The sequence below is a fragment of the Lathamus discolor genome, chromosome 2 (genome assembly GCF_037157495.1).
Source record: "Lathamus discolor isolate bLatDis1 chromosome 2, bLatDis1.hap1, whole genome shotgun sequence".
NCBI classification, from domain to species: domain Eukaryota; kingdom Metazoa; phylum Chordata; class Aves; order Psittaciformes; family Psittacidae; genus Lathamus; species Lathamus discolor.
This window is the reverse complement of record NC_088885.1, coordinates 520400-530618: the sequence shown is the minus strand read 5'-3', so window position 1 is coordinate 530618 and position 10219 is coordinate 520400. Positions and strand designations below refer to the sequence as shown.

The window sequence follows — 10219 nt, the reverse complement described above, 5'->3', positions numbered from 1 at the left end:
CTGTGGGGCCAGTCCCCAACAACTGCAAATTCTTCAGGAATTGTTCTCAAGAAACGTGAGTTTAATATGAATGAAGGAGACTGCTAAGTCTTTTTGTCAGGTTTCCTGTTTTTTTCTATTCAATAAGACTAATGAGCCTCAAAATTTCACGAAGGCAACACAATCTTGTTTTGGGGAAACTAAGATTGCGTGGGATGAATAATTCAGTCGTTACGGAAATGTAAATTTATCCTAGTGTTGTTCTCACCTTTTTGTATCAGTCTAAAAGACTGAAAAGACTGAAATCAAAAAGACTGATTTCTTTTTCTGATAAATCATAATCGGGCATATGATTTCTTAAGGTTTTACAGATGGTAATTAATTATGGTACATATATAATAATATTTTCTTACAAAATAATGGTAGAACATAATCCCATGAATCTTCAAGATGTGTTCTCTACAGTGCACAATGACCCGGTGTAAACCTAACATTTTTCCCCACTGATGTATTCAGGCAGATGGTCATGTCACGCTCATACGAGAAAACTCATGTTTTACTTGTTTCGTATTCCTGTGTCCCAGCAGAGTATTGTTCCTTTCGAATAGCAGAGGAGATATTGACCAGAATAGTTATGGATGATAATACAGAAACAAATCATCAACATTCGTGAAGGAAATGAAAGACGCATTAAACATGACTAAGCCAGGGTCCAAGGCCCATTTTTACTGTTAGGCTAATGAGAATTGTACTAGTATATTTCCACTGAAGAAATGTACTTAAGAAAGAAGTCAGAAATCCAGCTTTCATCTGTTACTTGATGATAAACCACAGAAACCCAGGGCATATCCTAAATAACAAGTTATGCCAATACAAGTGAAAATCAGTGCTCTGTTGGACAGTAGTTTTGACATTTTGTTGTTTCTTGGACCTTAAATGAGCCTGAGCTCCCTCAGTTCCCTTTCCCAAACTGATACAGTTTTGAGGGAAAGTGATGTATTCAACGGAGGAGAGGAGGAATGCTGCGAGAGGAGTCTTTGCTTGGTTAGAATTGGCAGCTGTTGGAAAGCTGCGAAAAGGTAAAATTTATGGCTCTGACATGATTTTTAAGAATTTCCGTATTAAGTTTGGCAGAGTATTCCTCGAGTATCCCTCTGGGCATCCCTCTGAGCAGCACTGTTCCTAATGGGGGTTCTTCAGAAACGCATTTGTAGGGATGGTAACACAGGAAATATTTTCCTAGATAACATACACCATACAAAATGCTAATGACAAATCACTCATCGTAATTGATGAACTTGACAGAGGTACCAGTGCTGAAGAAGGAACTGGCATTTGTTAGGCTGCCTGTGAATATCGGTTGAATTTAAAAATAATTCTGTTTTGGAAAAAAACCCCCCAAAAAACCTGTGAAAAAACGCTTCTAATTATTTTATCATAAATGCGAGTTTGTGTTTCTGTCTAGAAAGAGAACAATCCGCTCTCTTTAGGTTTGCTTCGTACAGCTTTGATTGCTCAAATGTTGAACCTCTTTACTTGGCTGTCTCCTTTCCAAAGTACAGGGGTAGTTCCACACAGTGGTCACACAGGCTGGAGGCTTGTTTAGAAAACAGGAAGATGGTTTTAGATGGGTTGAAAGTTTCACCTCTTATGAGTCACGTGGTACCTAATTTTTCTGATTTACTATTATTTATTCCAGGATCATTTCCAAAACAAATCTTCTTTCTTGTTTCCTTATTTAGGCATTTACATTATTTGCTACATGTTTCCTGGAATTGTGTCATACAGATGCCTTATATCCCAGTGTGGGAAACTACCGTTTTGAAGTGCAACATGTGAGAAGCAGCACTGGAAATACAGAGAAAATTGCTTACACACTCTCTAAAGGCTGTACAGAGGAAAAGAACTGTGGTAATGGATTCCACTATGACTTTAACTTAGTAAACGTTATATAGGACATTTTTCCAGTTAATAGGCGCCTGACATTATTTTTCTGCTGATAGATTTCTCCTGAGTTAGTTTCTCTCTCAGAGATACAACTGCAGATCTGTAATATATTCTTAATACTTGCGTGTTTTAACTGCACAGTGAGATATTGGTTTTGGGGTAGTATGAAGAACCTGGATGAAATTGTCCCTGCCTGTGGAAGGGGGTTGGAATTAGATGATTTTAACGTCCCTTCCAACCCGAACGGTTCTGTGATTCTATGAAAAAAAAATATTTTAATAATGCGAGTAGCTACTTGATTCACCTCGGACGGAGATGAGCCAAACTCAGCACACAGTGCTTGAGTAGATGATAGAAGTGGGTGAAAGTTCTGGAGAGGCTTAAAGCTGTGAATGCTGAGGTTTATGCAAAACTCTCTCACGTGTCTGCCGTACGTAGTGATACATCAGTCAGATAGCAGTTCGAGCCCTTTTCGCTTAGCAAAAAGGCATAGAGTTTCTTTTAAAAATGGCAGGAATTTTACAGTGTCTCAGCCGCAGGCTGATTTTGAGAGGTCCCACTAAAGCAGCGGTGTTCTCAGGAAAGTGCGTTTACTTCTCTTTTAACTTCAGAACCAGTCAAACTGAATACTGCGCGGATTGACTGATGATGGGTCAGTGAAGAAATGAGTGAGTGCCAGTAAGGCATAGCTACATACTTAAGCAGTTACAGAAATCTGTGCATTTCCAAATACTAGGTTCTGGACTTAGATTTAGGTGACATTTAACCAATAGAAAATTAGCTACACATGACTTGCAGACTAGTGGTAACTGAGGCCTAGGAATGATTCTGGTCAGACTTCCATTAACTGGACTTAAAATGTTTCTTTATCAGAATTTCAGGGTAAGTTTCCTTCCCTTTGGCTGCACAAGCTCAGTTTCAGATGCTGCAACAGCCCTTACTTGAACAAAGTTACATGCTAAGAAAGAGGGCAGGTTCCCTTCTTGACCCTTTTTCATTTTTACCCCTACAATATGGGAGCACCTGAGGAAGCACAGCTTCTTCGGAGGAGCCAGGGCCACGGGCAGAAGGGAAAAATCTGTGTTAGGGCAGGGACAAAAAGGTACATCCCTTCCTTACCCTGAGCGTGCAGGAGTTTGGCTGCTGGTTAGAGAGTAGCGCAACATCCGTATCTGCTGGATATCTGGGTTTAAGGGAGAGTGCATTTAGCACAACGGTAGCATTTTCTGGCCTGCCCAACTGAACGAATTGAACAGAGAAGCTGCCAGCACCAGCGTGCCATTTCCCAGCTTCAACACCTCATGTGCCCCATCCTGGGCAGCTACAGTGCTACCAGCAGCAACTTCTTGTGGACGCCTGTCTCAGAGGTAACTAACACAGGAGACGTTTTGTTTGCGACTCCTAAACCCATGCTGCTTATTAAAACCAAAAGGAGACACAAAGAGAAAATTTATATAAAAATTATTTTAATAAAAATTAATATTTCTCCCTCCAAAAATAGGTTAATTCTGGCAGCTGTAGTGTGGAAGGTAGGGGAAAATGACATCAACCCCCTGATTTGTCTTTTTATATATTTAGGATTAAAAGCTTCTTCCCTACCATCCTCTCTCATTGTGGTTGCAAAGGAAATCGGAAATCACAAGTCACATTGCAAAACAAATTTTGTTCGGTGTGTAACAGAAAATTGTAATGGAGTAATTCACAGTTTTCATAAAACTCAGAGACATTTTCAGTTCCTGGAAGGATATGGGAGAAGCACTGCCCCTCGTTGTAGCAAAGCAGACGTTGGTAAAGTCTGTATTTCTGAACCAGTTATCAAACACTATACTGCAGGTTGCTGAAAAAGAATTGATTTCCTGTTTTACTGCATGGGTGTGCTTTTGAGACCAGCGCAGGCAGAAGAGCACTCCTGAGATGAGGAGACAGAGAGCTGTGTGCCGTTTAGCGGTGAGATCGGTTCAGACTGGCAGAAATTCTCGACTGGATCCAGAAAGTTTGCGGATATGTTTGAAAGGCTTGAGGAAGAAGTATGAAGCCAGTTGTCCTGCACCTGGGCAGAGCGATGAGCGACAGGAACGTATTGCACAGGACGTTGCTCTAAGTTTAATGACTGTGAGGTGACTCTGGTTTTCCCCATAGCATTACAAAACACTGCTTTCCACGTGTTTTTAATTTCTTAATGCTTAGTCTGAATTATATTCACTACTGAAAGACCATATACTTCATGTTTTTTTTCCACAAAACACACCTGAAATAAAAGCATTTCGAGATGAGGAACGCAGTTCTTTTTGGTAATGGACTATAGAAAATATCATGGTCTAGAAAATATTTCATTATTTTCTAGAAACAAGTTGTATAATGTTTAATATTTTCTTCCGATGTGTCTGCTATTATGGTTCTTACATCTTATAGCAAAGATCTTGCAGTCTTTGTAACAGGTGGTCCACTTGTCTTGCACAGGCACACTCTACTTGCACTGTTGAACATGCATCCATAAATCTCTCTGTTCCCTATTCCAGAAGGGCTCCAGCTCTCTCAGTCATTACTCTTAATGCAGCATGAAGTCCAGGAGCGCTTCTTCTCCAGAACTGGGCAGTCACAGCTTTTTGTAACACAGTAACAGCAAATTACTGTGGTATTGACATGGTTGATCAATTTTTGTTTAGAAAGTGAGTAACAGGAATCAATGAGAAGTTAAATATCCTTCCCCCTTGGGGTTTTGGGTTCTTTTTACAACTTCATTGAGTGACTGCAGCCATGTATTCCAACAGGAATGAATTTATCTTTCTTCTCGTCCTTCCACCCAACTTTGGCCAAGGGTTCTTACGTTTCATTTATGAGTGTGTGCATATACAGAATTCACTATGCATTTATCTATTAAACAGGTAATACAGAACAGCGCAATATGTAATTTGTAATAACAAAAGTATTTTATATGTATTTATAGCATCTATTTCCTTTTAACGTATCTATCTTTGTAAACATACCAGAGCAACAGAATAACATTTGTAATGGGTGCACGGTGGTTTTTTACTGAAGAAGGGTTTTTATTGATGTAAGCTATCAACCGCAGTTCATCTCTCTTCACGCCGTCGTTTTTGTTGTGAACCCCAGTGAGGGCCGTGGCAGAAAGAGTGTTCTGTGTTCAAGGTTCTTAACGGGGGGCGGGAGGGGGGGGGCGAGGGTGCCATGGCGTGGCGCAGGACACGGGTCGCTGCTGCCATCCTGTGGCCAAACCTTGGAACTGCAGGTGGTGGAGATGGGAGTGGGGGGGGGCGGGCGCGAAGGAGTGGCTCAGTGCACGCTAGCTGCTGCCGTCTTGTGGCCAAACCTCGGTACTGCAGGTGGTGGAGATGGGGGGGGCGCGGAGTGTCTCGGTGCAAGGCTAGGTGCTGCCATCCTGTGGCCAAAACGCGGTACTGCAGGTGTTGGAGATGGGGGGGCGAGTGGCTCAGTGCAGCGCTAAATGCTGCCATCCTGTGGCCAAAACGCGGTACTGCAGGTGTTGGAGATGGGGGGCAAGTGAGTGGCTCAGTGCAGCGCTAGCTGCTGCCATCATGTGGCCAAAACGCGGTACTGCAGGTGTTGGAGATGGCGGGGGGCAAGTGAGTGGCGCAGCGCTAGCTGCTGCCGTCCTGTAGGCAAAACACGGTACTGCAGGTGGTGGAGATGGGGGGCAAGTGAGTGGCTCAGCGCAGCGCTAGCTGCTGCCATCCTGTGGCCAAACCTCGGTACTGCAGGTGGTGGAGATAGGGGGGGCGCGGAGTGTCTCGGTGCAAGGCTAGGTGCTGCCATCCTGTGGCCAAAACGCGGTACTGCAGGTGTTGGAGATGGGGGGGCAGGTGAGTGGCTCAGTGCGGCGCTAAATGCTGCCATCCTGTGGCCAAAACGCGGTACTGCAGGTGGTGGGGATGGGGGGGGCGGTGAGTGGCTCCCTTAAGCATCGTCCCGCCTCTCCGCTCCCATTGGCTGAGAAGCCTGTCAGTCACCTTCAGACTCGCCCCATTTCCGCGTCGCCCCCCGTTGGCTCCCATTGGCTGAGGCGAGCCGTGCCGTGCCGAGCCGAGCCGAGCCGTGCCGTGCCGTGCCGAGCCGTGCCGTGCCGTGCCGTGCCGTGCCGAGCCGAGCCGTGCCGTGCCGTGCCGAGCCGAGCCGTGCCGAGCCGTGCCGTGCCGTGCCGTGCCGAGCCGAGCCGTGCCGTGCCGTGCCGAGCCGAGCCGTGCCGTGCCGAGCCGTACCGAGCCGAGCCGTGCCGAGCCGTGCCGTGCCGTGCAGAGCCGAGCCGTGCCGTGCCGAGCCGTGCCGAGCCGTGCCGAGCAGTGCCGTGTCGTCCCCTGTTACGGAGGGTAATGGGAGGAAATGGAGGGTGATAAGCGGGCAATGTTGGGTGTCCGCTCCTCTGGGACCCACTGGGAGCCACACGGGTCGCTTCGGAGGCCTCGCTCCATTTAGGTGGCTTCCGCACCAGCTCGGATACACTCCGGGCAGAGCGGAAACGGGGCAGGACTGAGAGTGACTGACAGGCGCCTCACCCAATGGGAGCCGTGGCGGGGCGACGTGCAAACGGGGCGGGTCTGAAGGTGACTGACAGGCGCCTCAGCCAATGGGCGCCGTGGGGGGGCAGAGCGGAAACGGGGCGGGACTGAGAGTGACTGACAGGCGCCGCAGCCAATGGGCGCCGTGGGGGGGCAGAGCGGGAACGGGGCGGGACTGAGAGTGACTGACAGGCGCCTCAGCCAATGGGCGCCGTGGGGGGGCAGAGCGGGAACGGGGCGGGACTGAGAGTGACTGACAGGCGCCTCAGCCAATGGGCGCCGTGGGGGGGCAGAGCGGAAACGGGGCGGGACTGAGAGTGACTGACAGGCGGCTCAGCCAATGGGCGCCGTGGGGGGGCAGAGCGGAAACGGGGCGGGACTGTGAGTGACTGACAGGCGCCGCAGCCAATGGGCGCCGTGGGGGGGCAGAGCGGGAACGGGGCGGGACTGAGAGTGACTGACAGGCGCCTCAGCCAATGGGCGCCGTGGGGGGGCAGAGCGGGAACGGGGCGGGACTGAGAGTGACTGACAGGCGCCTCAGCCAATGGGCGCCGTGGGGGGGCAGAGCGGAAACGGGGCGGGACTGAGAGTGACTGACAGGCGCCTCAGCCAATGGGCGCCGTGGGGGGGCAGAGCGGAAACGGGGCGGGACTGAGAGTGACTGACAGGCGCCTCAGCCAATGGGCGCCGTGGGGGGGCAGAGCGGGAACGGGGCGTGACTGGGAGTGACTGACAGGCGCCGCAGCCAATGGGCGCCGTGGGGGGGCAGAGCGGAAACGGGGCGGGACTGAGAGTGACTGACAGGCGCCTCAGCCAATGGGCGCCGTGGGGGGGCAGAGCGGGAACGGGGCGTGACTGGGAGTGACTGACAGGCGCCGCAGCCAATGGGCGCCGTGGGGGGGCAGAGCGGGAACGGGGCGGGACTGAGAGTGACTGACAGGCGCCTCAGCCAATGGGCGCCGTGGGGGGGCAGAGCGGGAACGGGGCGGGACTGAGAGTGACTGACAGGCGCCTCAGCCAATGGGCGCCGTGGGGGGGCAGAGCGGGAACGGGGCGGGACTGAGAGTGACTGACAGGCGCCGCAGGCAATGGGCGCCGTCGGGGGGCAGAGCGGAAACGGGGCGGGACTGTGAGTGACTGACAGGCGCCTCAGCCAATGGGCGCCGTGGGGGGGCAGAGCGGGAACGGGGCGGGACTGAGAGTGACTGACAGGCGCCTCAGCCAATGGGCGCCGTGGGGGGGCAGAGCGGAAACGGGGCGGGACTGAGAGTGACTGACAGGCGCCTCAGCCAATGGGCGCCGTGGGGGGGCAGAGCGGGAACGGGGCGGGACTGAGAGTGACTGACAGGCGCCTCAGCCAATGGGCGCCGTGGGGGGGCAGAGCGGGAACGGGGCGGGACTGAGAGTGACTGACAGGCGCCTCAGCCAATGGGCGCCGTGGGGGGGCAGAGCGGGAACGGGGCGGGACTGAGAGTGACTGACAGGCGCCGCAGGCAATGGGCGCCGTCGGGGGGCAGAGCGGAAACGGGGCGGGACTGTGAGTGACTGACAGGCGCCTCAGCCAATGGGCGCCGTGGGGGGGCAGAGCGGGAACGGGGCGGGACTGAGAGTGACTAACAGGCGCCGCAGCCAATGGGCGCCGTGGGGGGGCAGAGCGGGAACGGGGCGGGACTGAGAGTGACTGACAGGCGCCTCAGCCAATGGGCGCCGTGGGGGGGCAGAGCGGGAACGGGGCGGGACTGAGAGTGACTGACAGGCGCCTCAGCCAATGGGCGACGTGGGGGGGCAGAGAGGAAACGGGGCGGGACTGAGAGTGACTGACAGGCTTCTCCTCAGCGAATCGGAGCCTGGGGGTGGCAGTGCTTAACGGGGCCACTCACCGCCATCCCCCGATTTCCAACACCTGCAGTACCGCGTTTTGGCCACAGGATGGCAGCAGCTAGCGCCGCACTGAGCCACTCACCTGCCCCCCCATCTCCAACACCTGCAGTACCGCGCTTTGGCCACAGGATGGCAGCAGCTAGCGCCGCACTGAGCCACTCACCTGCCCCCCCATCTCCAACACCTGCAGTTCCGCATTTTGGCCACCGGATGGCAGCAGCAAGCGCTGCACTGAGCCACTCACCTGCCCCCCCCCTTTCCAACACCTGCAGTACCGCATTTTGGCCACATGATGGCAACAGCGACCCGTGCCCAGTTTAGACATAGACATAAATGGCTTAAAACAGGTTAGAAATGGGGGAAAACGGGTTAGAAACAGAAAAAAAATGGCTTAAAATGGGTAAGAAATGGGAAATAATATGTTTGAAGTGGCAAAAAATTGGTTAGAAATGAAGAAAAATGGTTTAGAAAGGGCCAAATGGCTTAAAAGAGGATAGAATCGGACACAAAAGGGTTACAAAGGGCTAAAAATGGCATAAATGATGTTAGAAGTGGCAAAAAATGGGTAAGAAATGGTCAAAACTGGCTTAAAACTGGTGACAAATGGGCAAAATGCGTTAGAAAAAGAAAAAAGTGGTTTAAACGGAATCAGAAACGGGCCAAAAAGAGGCAGAAATTGAAAAAAATGGCATTAAACAGGTTAGAAGTGGCCAAAACTGGGTTAGAAACGGTGAAAACAGTTTAGAAATTGCAAATAAAAGCTCAAAACGGTTTAGAAGTGGGCATAAAAACGTTAAAATGGGTCAGAATTTGGCAAAAATGGGTTGGAAATGGCCAAAACCACTTCAGAAATACAACACCCCCCCCAACATTAAAATGGGCTAGAAATGGGAAAAATGTGTTAAAAAAAAGCCAAACTGTCTTAAAATGGGTTAGAAATTACAAAAAATGGCTCAAAACGGGTTAGAAATGGTCAGAAATTGGTTAGAAGTGGCAAAAAATGGCATAAAATGGGTTAGAAGTGGCCAAATTTGGGTTAGAGATGGCCAAAAATGGTTTAGAAATGGGAAAAAAAAGTTTAAGATGGGTGAGAAACAGCCAAAAAATGGCTTAAACTGGTGAGAACAGGGCAAAAATGGGATAGAAATGGCCGTAAATGGCTCCCTCCCTCCCTCCTTCGGAATGAGAGTGAATACAAGAGCAGAGGTTCTGAGACAATCTAATGGAAGAGAAGGTAATACAGTTGAACACGGGTAAGAGAATAGAAGGGAAGAGGACCTAAGAGATTACTAGAGAAGAGCATCCAGGGGAAAAGAATACCAGGGAACGTAAGAGATCTAACAGAACCTAAGATTAGAGAGCTGAAGAGCATCTAAGAAGAGAATATAGGGGGAGAGAGTATCATTGAAGAGAAGAGAATCTAATATTACAAGAGTAGAGAATCTAAGAGAAGCCAAGAGAGAAAAACTGAAGAGCATACAGGAAAAGGGAAGAGAAATTTAGAGAATCTAAGAAAAGGAAATGAAGAGACTGTAAGAGTATACCAGCAAATAAAACAGAAGGGAATCTAAGAGAACAATATGTAAGCAAATATAGAAGAGAGACAGGAGTAAGTGAAAACACTATACACTGTAAGACAATATAGGAGAAAATAAGAAAACGTAGGACTACAAAAAAAGGGAAGAGAATATAAAAGAGGGAAGAGACTCTTAAGAGAGCAAAAGAGAAGGGAATAGAAGAGAAAGGAATATATGAGAAGAGACTATAAGAGAATCTAAGATAAGGGAAGAGAACGTAAGAGGAGAGAATTTAAAAGAAAAGAGAAGGGAATAAAAGAGAAGAGAATATAAGGGAGAGGAAGAGACTAAGAGAATACA

The 10219-nt window shown here is 49.6% G+C and overlaps 1 long non-coding RNA gene across 1 annotated transcript; it reads left to right on the top strand.

The window, feature by feature from the left end:
• Nucleotides 1-1065: 1065 nt before the first annotated feature.
• On the top strand, nucleotides 1066-4824 carry LOC136007517 (uncharacterized). The gene is made up of 2 exons (XR_010609741.1): nucleotides 1066-1890; nucleotides 3505-4824. It is a non-coding gene; the product is annotated as an uncharacterized LOC136007517 (long non-coding RNA).
• Nucleotides 4825-10219: the final 5395 nt, after the last annotated feature.